This window comes from Staurois parvus, unplaced genomic scaffold (assembly GCF_062004578.1).
Source record: "Staurois parvus isolate SC_StPar_1 unplaced genomic scaffold, SC_StPar_1.0 ptg001478l, whole genome shotgun sequence".
In the NCBI taxonomy this organism is placed as follows: Eukaryota; Metazoa; Chordata; class Amphibia; order Anura; family Ranidae; genus Staurois; species Staurois parvus.
Window position 1 is genome coordinate 12,587 of NW_028319274.1, and position 11,109 is coordinate 23,695.

Genomic DNA, 11,109 nt, shown 5'->3' on the forward strand with positions numbered 1-11,109 from the left:
TGCAGGGTCTATTGATGCTGGCTGCTGGGGGATCTATTTTTTCCTGGGAGATCTATTGTACCTGGGGGATCTTTGTTGTTAGAGAGGTCTATTGTTGCTAGTGGGGATCCACTTTTGCTGATGGGGGATCTATTGTAACTGGGAATCATTTGTTGCTGGAGAAGTCTATTGTTGCTGGTGGGGGATATGTTTTGGCTGGAGGGATCGAATGCTGCTAGGGGGTCAATAGTTGCTGGGAGGGATCTACTATTGAGGGAGGGGTCTATTGCAGATGGCTGCTGAAGGGTCTATTGATGCTGGCTGCTGGGAGATCTACTGTATTGTTTTGGGGGGGGGATTGCTGCTGGGGGGATCTATTGTTGTTGAGTGGAATTAATTGTTGCCAGATGGAATCTATTGTTCCTGGGGGAATCTATTGGTGCTGGGGGTCTAATGTTGCTGGAGGGGGTCTATTGTTGCTGGTGGGAACTATTCTTGTTGGGGGATCTATTGTTGTTGGAGATCCATTGTTACTGGGGGGGGGTCTATTGTTGTTGGGTTTTTTTTTGGGGGGGGGGATTATTGTTGATGGGTGGAATTCATTGTTGCCAGATGGAATCTCTTAGTGCTGGGGGATATCTTGGTGCTGGGGGTCTATTGTTGCTGGAAGGGGTCTATTGTTGCTGGTGAGATCTATTGTTGTTGGGGGATCTATTGTTGCTGGGCGTCTATTCTTTTTGTTGTTGGAGATCTATTGGTGCTGGGGGGGTTAGGGGGGAGTAATTGCTGCTGATAGAATCTATTGTTGATGGGTGGAATACATTGTTGCCAGATGGAATCCTTTGTTGCTGGGGGGAACTATTGGTGCTACTGGTCTATCGTTGCTGGAGGGGGTCTATTGTTAGTAGTGGGATCTATTGTTCCTGGGGGTCTATACTTGTTGGTGGAGATCTGTTGTTTCTGAGGGGTCTATTGCTGCTGGGGGTATTTTTTTGGGAGGAGCAATTGCTGCTGGGGGGATCTATTGTTGATGGGTGTAATTCATTGCTGTCGGATGGAATCTATTGTCGCTGGGGTATCTTTTGGTGCTGGGGGTCTATTTTTGCTGGAGGAGGTCTATTGTTGCTGGTGGAATCTAATGTTTCTGGGGATCTATTGTTGTTGGTGGATATATATTGTTGCTGGGGGGTCTATTGTTGCTGGGGGGTCTGTTATTTCTGGCTGCAAAGGATCTTGCTTGAAGATGGGTAGTGGGCGGAGACAAAGGGTTAGTCAGATGGGGGAGGGGGGGTACATGCATCTATTCTTTGAGAAAAAAAATCCCTGTGTATATATAGCATTGATCATTTCTGCAGCAGTGTACATCAGTCCCTGCTGTCAAAGAGCTTGCAATCTAAGGCCATATCTCACATGCACAACCAGAGCACCCAGGGGAAGCCGAAGAGAACAGGCACTCCATGCGGATATTGTCCTGGCTAGGACTAGACCTGCGAGCCCCAGGATTTCAAGGCCACAGTGCTACAGCAAATCACAAGGTATTGCTACAGCAGGGGCTGATTTGTGACAGGCCTTTGTGAACACAGCCAAGATCTGCACAGTCACCGCAAAGCAGATGAAGACGTTGTAGGGGTATCACCCTGATGCACCCAACAGGAAAAGATATCCTGTGCTAGGTCTGCTATAGCTCTGGACGCCTCTAAGGCTCGGTTCACACCTATGCGGGTTGCTTTTGAGGTGTTTCTGCATTGCGTTTTGAGTTGCGTTTTGCCACGTTTTTGATGCGGTTTTTTTTTTTTACTTGTTGCTAGGCAGATTTAAAGCACAAAAAGCATCAAAAATGCATAAGAGAATGCCGCAAAAAAAATGTTTGCATCATTTCCATTGAAGTCTATAGAACTAAAACTGCAACTTTTTGCGTTTAAAAAAAAGTCCCCGACCCTTTCCAAAAAAACGCGTCGGGTGAAAACGCGGAGATGTGAACGTGTCCCGTAGGAAATCATGTTACATGGACTGTACTGAGTTTCTGCAAAACGCCACAGAAAACACTTAGGTGTGAACCCGGGGAAAACCCCCAACAGTACTATCCGTCTGTAGATGCAGGAAAGCATGCTTGTTATACTCACTGTGGGACCTAAGGGGTTAATCCTCTGCATTGTGTACAAGGGCTGTTTGATCCTGTCTTCTCTGATCCTCCCCTTCTTCCATTGTCCCCCTCTTATCTCCTGATAAGACATCCTGTGGAGTCACTCTGCACATGCTCAGTTTGGTGTGTATTGCTAGAGAGGTTTTTCTTTTCTTGGGAGAGTGCATGTGATCAGCACAGGGCCAGACAGAGGGTCAGGGGTCCTGCATCTTCCTAGAGCAGAAAGAACACTCCTCCTACAAGCTTTAACCAATGCTCTGCTGGACACTGATAGATGTCACAAGACTGCTATATACTGCTGATGAGAAAAGGGATTTAGATGTTTATATTTACTAAAATAATTGCATTTCCATGTTCTGTGTCTTTTATTTTTTTAAATTCTTGTTACTAGGCAGATTTTAGATGCAAAACGCATCAAAAACGCAGTGAAAAAGCATCAAAAATACACTGCAGCGTTTCCATTGAAGTCTAACCAAAAACACAATGTTTTACATTGAAAAAAGTCCCCGCCCCTCTCCAAAAAAACGCACCAGGGTGACAACGTGCAGATGAGAACGTGTCTCATAGGAGATCATGTTAGATGGACTGTACTGCGTTTCTGCAAAATGCAAAATGCCGTGGAAAGCATGTAGGTGTGAACCCGGGGTCGGTTAGACTAGAGATCAGCAAGGAAGAATTGGAACAAGCCGGCTCTACCTATGAACAAGCCGGCCCCACCTATGAAGAAGCCGGCCCCACCTATGAACAAGCCGGCCCCACCTATGAACAAGCCGGCCCCACCTATGAACAAGCCGGCCCCACCTATGAACAAGCCGGCCCCACCTATGAACAAGCCGGCCCCACCTATGAACAAGCCGGCCCCACCTATGAACAAGCCGGCCCCACCTATGAACAAGCCAGCTCTACCTATGAACAAGCCGGCTCTACCTATGAACAAGCCGGCTCTACCTATGAACAAGCCGGCTCTACCTATGAACAAGCCGGCTCTACCTATGAACAAGCCGGCTCTACCTATGAACAAGCCGGCCCCACCTATGAACAAGCCTGCCCCACCTATGAACAAGCCGGCCCCACCTATGAACAAGCCGGCCCCACCTATGAACAAGCCGGCCCCACCTATGAAAATTCCGGCTCTACCTATGAACAAGCCAGCCCCACCTATGAACAAGCCAGCCCCACCTATGAACAAGCCAGCCCCACCTATGAACAAACCAGCCCCACCTATGAACAAACCAGCCCCACCTATGAACAAGCCGGCTCCACCTATGAACAAGCAAGGCTCCACCTATGAACAAGCCAGCTCTACCTATGAGCAAGCCGGCTCCACCTATGTACAAGCCGCTCCCACCTATGAACAAGCCAGCTCCACCTATGAACAAGCCAGCCCCACCTATGAACAAGTCGGCTCCACCTATGAACAAGCCGGCTCCACCTATGAACAAGCCGCTCCCACCTATGAACAAGCCGGCCCCACCTATGTACAAGCCGGCCCCACCTATGTACAAGCCGGCCCCACCTATGAACAAGCCAGCTCCACCTATGAACAAGCCAGCTCCACCTATGTACAAGCCGGCCCCACCTATGAACAAGCCAGCTCCACCTATGAACAAGCCAGCTCCACCTATGAACAAGTCGGATCCACCTATGAACAAGTCGGATCCACCTATGAACAAGCCAGCTCTACCTATGAAGAAGCCGGCCCCACCTATGAACAAGCAAGGCTTCACCTATGAACAAGCCTGCCCCACCTATGAACAAGCCGGCCCCACCTATGAACAAGCCCGCTCTACCTATGAAAATTCCGGCTCTACCTGTGAACAAGCCAGCCCCACCTATGAACAAGCCAGCCCCACCTATGAACAAGCCAGCTCTACCTATGAACAAGCCGGCTCCACCTATGAACAAGCAAGCTCTACCTATGAACAATCCGGCTCTACCTATGAACAAGCAGGCCCCACCTATGAACAAGCCAGCTCCACCTATGTACAAGCCGGCCCCACCTATGAACAAGCCGGCTCCACCTATGAACAAGCCGGCTCCACCTATGAACAAGCCGGCTCCACCTATGAGCAAGCCGGCTCCACCTATGTACAAGCTGCTCCCACCTATGAACAAGCCAGCTCCACCTATGAACAAGCCAGCCCCACCTATGAACAAGCCAGCCCCACCTATGAACAAGCCGTCCCCACCTATGAACAAGTCGGCTCCACCTATGAACAAGTCGGATCCACCTATGAACAAGCCGGCTCCACCTATGAACAAGCCGCTCCCACCTATGAACAAGCCTGCCCCACCTATGAACAAGCCGGCCCCACCTATGAACAAGCAGGCCCCACCTATGAACAAGCCAGCTCCACCTATGAACAAGCCGGCCCCACCTATGAACAAGCCGGCCCCACCTATGAACAAGCTGGCTCCACCTATGAACAAGCCAGCTCCACCTATGAACATGCAGGCTCCACCTATGAACAAGCCAGCCCCACCTATGAACAAGCCAGCCCCACCTATGAACAAGCCAGCTCTACCTATGAACAAGCCGGCTCCACCTATGAACAAGCAAGCTCTACCTATGAACAATCCGGCTCTACCTATGAACAAGCAGGCCCCACCTATGAACAAGCCAGCTCCACCTATGTACAAGCCGGCCCCACCTATGAACAAGCCGGCTCCACCTATGAACAAGCCGGCTCCACCTATGAACAAGCCGGCTCCACCTATGAGCAAGCCGGCTCCACCTATGTACAAGCTGCTCCCACCTATGAACAAGCCAGCCCCACCTATGAACAAGCCAGCCCCACCTATGAACAAGCCGTCCCCACCTATGAACAAGTCGGATCCACCTATGAACAAGCCGGCTCCACCTATGAACAAGCCGCTCCCACCTATGAACAAGCCTGCCCCACCTATGAACAAGCCGGCCCCACCTATGAACAAGCAGGCCCCACCTATGAACAAGCCAGCTCCACCTATGAACAAGCCGGCCCCACCTATGAACAAGCCGGCCCCACCTATGAACAAGCTGGCTCCACCTATGAACAAGCCAGCTCCACCTATGAACATGCAGGCTCCACCTATGAACAAGCCAGCCCCACCTATGAACAAGCCAGCCCCACCTATGAACAAGCCAGCTCCACCTATGAATAAGCAGGTTCCACCTATGAACAAGCTGGCTCCACCTATGAACAAGCCGGCTCCACCTATGATCAAGTAAGGGTCAAGCTGGTCCCTTTAGTCCCCCACATTATTTCAAGCAGCCTAGTTCTTATCTTGGACTACAGGGCATCTCATGGGGCTCCCCACTGACCCTGAGCCCTCGGGCAGTGCCTAAGTGCTTTAATGGTCAGTCCACCCCTGTGGTCAGCCCTTGCTGTCCCAGCGTGCATTATGTACTTCTTCCAGATCTGTGCAGTCATCCAGTGCCAGACTTTCCCTCTGTGCAGGAGCTTCCTGCCCTTCGGAAGGTTTTACCCTCTTCATGACCAAGCCTTTTTTTTTTGCTATTCGGCACTGCGCTACTTTAACCACTTCCCATCCAGCCGCTGTATATAAACAGCTGGACGGTGGCAGTGCAGGGGCAGGTTGCCATTCATAAACGGCACCAGCCATTTTGGATTGTGCGCGCTCCTGGGAGCACGCAGCACCGCGATCCGGTGCCTGCTGTGTCCTCCAGACACAGCAGGAAACCGATCATTGTACAGGACATCTGTGTGTGTGTGAGGTCCTAATCATGTGATCACTGATTGTCCAATCAGTGATCACATGAATAGGTGTAAGCAAGACATCACTTGTGACATCATTGCTTACTACATGTGAAATCTGTGAATGATCACAGAGATCACATGGTACAGGGCCATTCACAACAGCCTTGTACCATGTGACAAGCTGTAACCAATCACAGCTCACACAGTATTTCCCAATGGCTGCAAGAATTCAGCCAGAGAGAAGGAGAAATTATTGCTTTTACAGCCTTTATGGGTGTAAAAGCAATCCGTGTAAAAAAAAAAATTTCATCATCCCCCACAAGTAGTACAGTGTCACCATGGCAGGATGGATCCACCACACCATGACACCACCACCACCAGCCTGAACCATTGATACAAGGCAGGATGGATCCACCACACCATGACACCACCACCACCAGCCTGAACCATTGATACAAGGCAGGATGGATCCACCACACCATGACACCACCACCACCAGCCTGAACCATTGATACAAGGCAGGATGGATCCACCACACCATGACACCACCACCACCAGCCTGAACCATTGATACAAGGCAGGATGGATCCACCACACCATGACACCACCACCACCAGCCTGATCCATTGATACAAGGCAGGATGGATCCTTCCACACCATGACACCACCACCACCAGCCTGAACCATTGATACAAGGCAGGATGGATCCACCACACCATGACGACACCACCACCAGCCTGAACCATTAATACAAGGCAAGATGGATCCACCACACCATGACACCACCACCACCAGCCTGAACCATTGATACAAGGCAGGATGGATCCACCACACCATGACACCACCACCACCAGCCTGAACCATTGATACAAGGCAGGATGGATCCCCCACACCATGACACCACCACCACCAGCCTGAACCATTGATACAAGGCAGGATGGATCCACCACACCATGACACCACCACCACCAGCCTGAACCATTGATACAAGGCAGGATGGATCCCCCACACCATGACACCACCACCACCAGCCTGAACCGATGATACAAGGCAGGATGGATCCCCCACACCATGACACCACCACCAGCCTGAACCATTGATACAAGGCAGGATGGATCCTTCCACACCATGACACCATCACCACCAGCCTGAACCATTGATACAAGGCAGGATGGATCCTTCCACACCATGACACCATCACCACCAGCCTGAACCATTGATACAAGGCAGGATGGATCCACACTTTCATGTTGTTTACATCACATTCTGACCCTACCATCTGAATGTTGCAGCTGAAATCCAGACTCATCAGACCCGGCAACGTTTTTCCAATCTTCTATTGCCCAATGTTGGTGATCCTGTGCAAATTGTAACCTCTGTTTCCTGTTCTTAGCTGACAGGAGTGGCACCCGGTGTGGTCTTCTGCTGCTGTAGCCCATCTGCTTCAAGGTTGGACGTGTGTGTTCAGAGATGGTATTCTGCATACCTTGGGTGCAGCAAGTGATTATTGGAGTTACTGTTGTCTTTCTATCATCTGGAACCAGTCTGCCCATTCTCCTCTGACCTCTGACATCAATGAGGCATTTTTGTCCCCTCAACTGCTGCTCACTGGATATTTTCTCTTTTTCGGATATTTTCTCTTTTTCGGACCATTCTCTGTAAACCCTAGAAATGGTTGTGCATGAAAATCCCAGTAGATCAGCAGTGTTTGAAATACTCAGACCATCCCATCACCAACAACCATGCCACGTTCAACGTCACTTCAATCCCCTTTCTTCCCCATTCTGATGGTCGGTTTGAACTTCATCAAGTCGTCTTCACCACGTCTAGATGCCTAAATGCATTGAATTGCTGTCGTGTGATTGGCTGATTAGCCATTTGTGTTACCGAGCAACTGAACAGGTGGACCTAATGAAGTGGCCTGTGAGTGTATACCGGGATCTTTATTTATTTATAGTAGTAATGGTGATCAGGTACTGTGATAGTGCGGCGGGCAATCTGACGCCAGCTGACACTGGGCGGGAACTGACTAGCTGACACTAACTCCCCCAGTGTCATTGTACTAATGACGCTGGGTAGGAAGGGGTTAACATCTGGTGCAATCGAGGGGTTAAATGTGTGCCTAACGTGTGTATTGCGTGTTGCTTTTACGAGGGATCTTTTTGTTTTTTTCCTCCTGCTTATCCGGGAATAAAAAAACAAAACCAGTGAGATCCCTCGTCAGTGAGCAGAGCTCTGTTCTGGGAATCGCTGAGCCGATAAGCTGACAATCATTGGCCAAGACCCGCTGATCGGCTTGTGCTGTAACGAATCACAGCACAGCCGGGGCGATGGACACATGCACACGCACCCACTGCCCGAGCACACGGATCACGCATGCGGCACGTGATCCAGGACAGAGAGACCACTTTGCTGTACCGGTATGTTAGACGGTCGGCCAGCGGATGAAGACCGCTCGCTGCTGCTCTCTCTTTGTGTGGGGTCTTGTCTCCACCCCCTCCTGTAGTTTTCTGTTCAGTGGGTGGGGCCTGCTGGGCCCCTCCCACAGCTCTTTATACAAGATATAAACTGTACAGTACTGTGAAGGTGTCACTGCTTCTTTTAACAAGCAATATCTGGGTTTGCAAAGGCATTTGGTGCACAAAAAAATGGATTTCTATCCTTTGTGGTTATTGAGGAATATATTTAAAGTGTTACTAAGGCTGCGTTTACACCTATGCGGGTTGCGTTTGAGCCAATTCTGCACTGCATTTTGCATTGCGTTTTCCGGGGTCTTTTTTTTTTCTTGTTGCTAGGCAGATTTAAAATGCACTACATGCTTTTCTGCAGCATTTCCATTTAAGTCTATAGAACCAAAAATGCTACTTTTTCCGTTAAAAGTCACTGAACTTTTAAAAAAAAAAATGCGTCAAGTGAAACCGCGGAGGTGTGAACGTGTCCCGTAGGAAATCATGTTAAATGGGCTGTACTACATTTCTGAAAAACGCTGCGAAAAATGCTTAGGTGTGAACTCGGGGTAAACCTACAACAGTAACGTTAGTCTGTAGATGCAGGAAAGCGTGCTGGTTATACTCACTGTGGAACCTAAGGGGTTAATCCTCCACATTGTGTAAAAAGGTTGATTGATCCTGTCTTCTCTGCTCCTCCCCTTCTTCCAGTGTCCCTCTCTTATCTCCTGATAAGACATATCCTGTGGAGTCACTCTGCACAGGCTCAGTTTGGTGTGAATTGCACGAGAGATTTTTCTTTTCCTGACAGTGCATGTGATCAGCACAGGGCCAGACAGAGGGTCAGAGGTCCTGCATCCTCCTAGAGCAGAAAGAAAACTCCTCCTACAAGCTTTAACCCCTGCTCTGTTGGACACTGATATATACTGCTGATGAGAAAAGGGATTTAGCAGTTTATATTTACTACAATAATTACATTTCCATGTTCTCTGTATTGTGGGAGAGCGGATATAGTGAATGCGGGGTCCGGGGAGAGCGGATATAGTGAATGCGGGGTCCGGGGAGAGCGGATATAGTGAATGCGGGGTCCGAGGAGAGCGGATATAGTGAATGCGGGGTCCGGGGAGAGCGGATATAGTGAATGCGGGGTCCGGGGAGAGAGGATATAGTGAATGCGGGGTCCGGGGAGAGCGGATATAGTGAATGCGGGGTCCGGGGAGAGCGCATACAGTGAATGTGGGGTCCGGGGAGAGCGCATACAGTGAATGCGGGGTCCGGGGAGAGCGGATATAGTGAATGCGGGGTCCGGGGAGAGCGGATATAGTGAATGCGGGGTGCGGGGAGAGCGGATATAGTGAATGAGGGGTGCGGGGAGAGCGGATATAGTGAATGCGGGGTCCGGGGAGAGCGGATATAGTGAATGCGGGGTCCGGGGAGAGCGGATATAGTGAATGAGGGGTGCGGGGAGAGCGGATATAGTGAATGCGGGGTCCGGGGAGAGCGGATATAGTGAATGAGGGGTGCGGGGAGAGCGGATATAGTGAATGAGCGGTGCGGGGAGAGCGGATATAGTGAATGCGGGGTCCGGGGAGAGCGGATATAGTGATTGCGGGGTCCGGGGAAAGCGGATATAGTGAATGCGGTGTCCGGGGAGAGCGGATATAGTGAATGCGGGGTCCGGGGAGAGCGGATATAGTGAATGCTGGGTCCGGGGAGAGCGGATATAGTGAATGCGGGGTCCGGGGAGAGCGGATATAGTGAATGCGGGGTCCGGGGAGAGCGGATATAGTAAATGCGGGGTACGGGGAGAGCGGATATAGTGAATGCGGGGTCCGGGGAGAGCGGATATAGTGAATGCGGGGTCCGGGGAGAGCGGATATAGTGAATGTGGGGTCCGGGGAGAGCGGATATAGTGAATGCGGGGTCCGGGGAGAGCGGATATAGTGATTGCGGGGTCCGGGGAAAGCGGATATAGTGAATGCGGTCCCCGGGGAGAGCGGATATAGTGAATGCGGGGTCCGGGGAGAGCGGATATAGTGAATGCGGGGTGCGGGGAGAGCGGATATAGTGAATGCGGGGTCCGGGGAGAGCGGATATAGTGAATGCGGGGTGCGGGGAGAGCGGATATAGTGAATGTGGGGTCCGGGGAGAGCGGATATAGTGAATGCGGGGTCCGGGGAGAGCGGATATAGTAAATGCGGGGTCCGGGGAGAGCGGATATAGTGAATGCGGGGTCCGGGGAGAGCGGATATAGTGAATGCGGGGTCCGGGGAGAGCGGATATAGTGAATGCGGGATCCGGGGAGAGCGGATATAGTGAATGCGGGGTCCGGGGAGAGCGGATATAGTGAATGCGGGGTCCGGGGAGAGCGAATATAGTGAATGTGGGGTCCGGGGAGAGCGGATATAGTGAATGCGGGGTCCGGGGAGAGCGGATATAGTAAATGCGGGGTCCGGGGAGAGCGGATATAGTGAATGCGGGGTCCGGGGAGAGCGGATATAGTGAATGCGGGGTCCGGGGAGAGCGGATATAGTGAATGCGGGATCCGGGGAGAGCGGATATAGTGAATGCGGGGTCCGGGGAGAGCGGATATAGTGAATGCGGGGTGCGGGGAGAGCGAATATAGTGAATGCGGGGTTCGGGGAGAGCAGATATGTTTTTCAGACCAGCGTTCAGCTTTAAGAGTTGAGTGCATTTTTGAGCAGATCTCCGGGTGTTTTTCTGTACTTTCTGGGTATTTATAGCACAATCCATGGTGACATGTATGGGGATGTACTGTAGCTGGCCAGCTAAGACCAGTCCTCGGTTGTTAATATGGTCACATATATGTGTATACCAA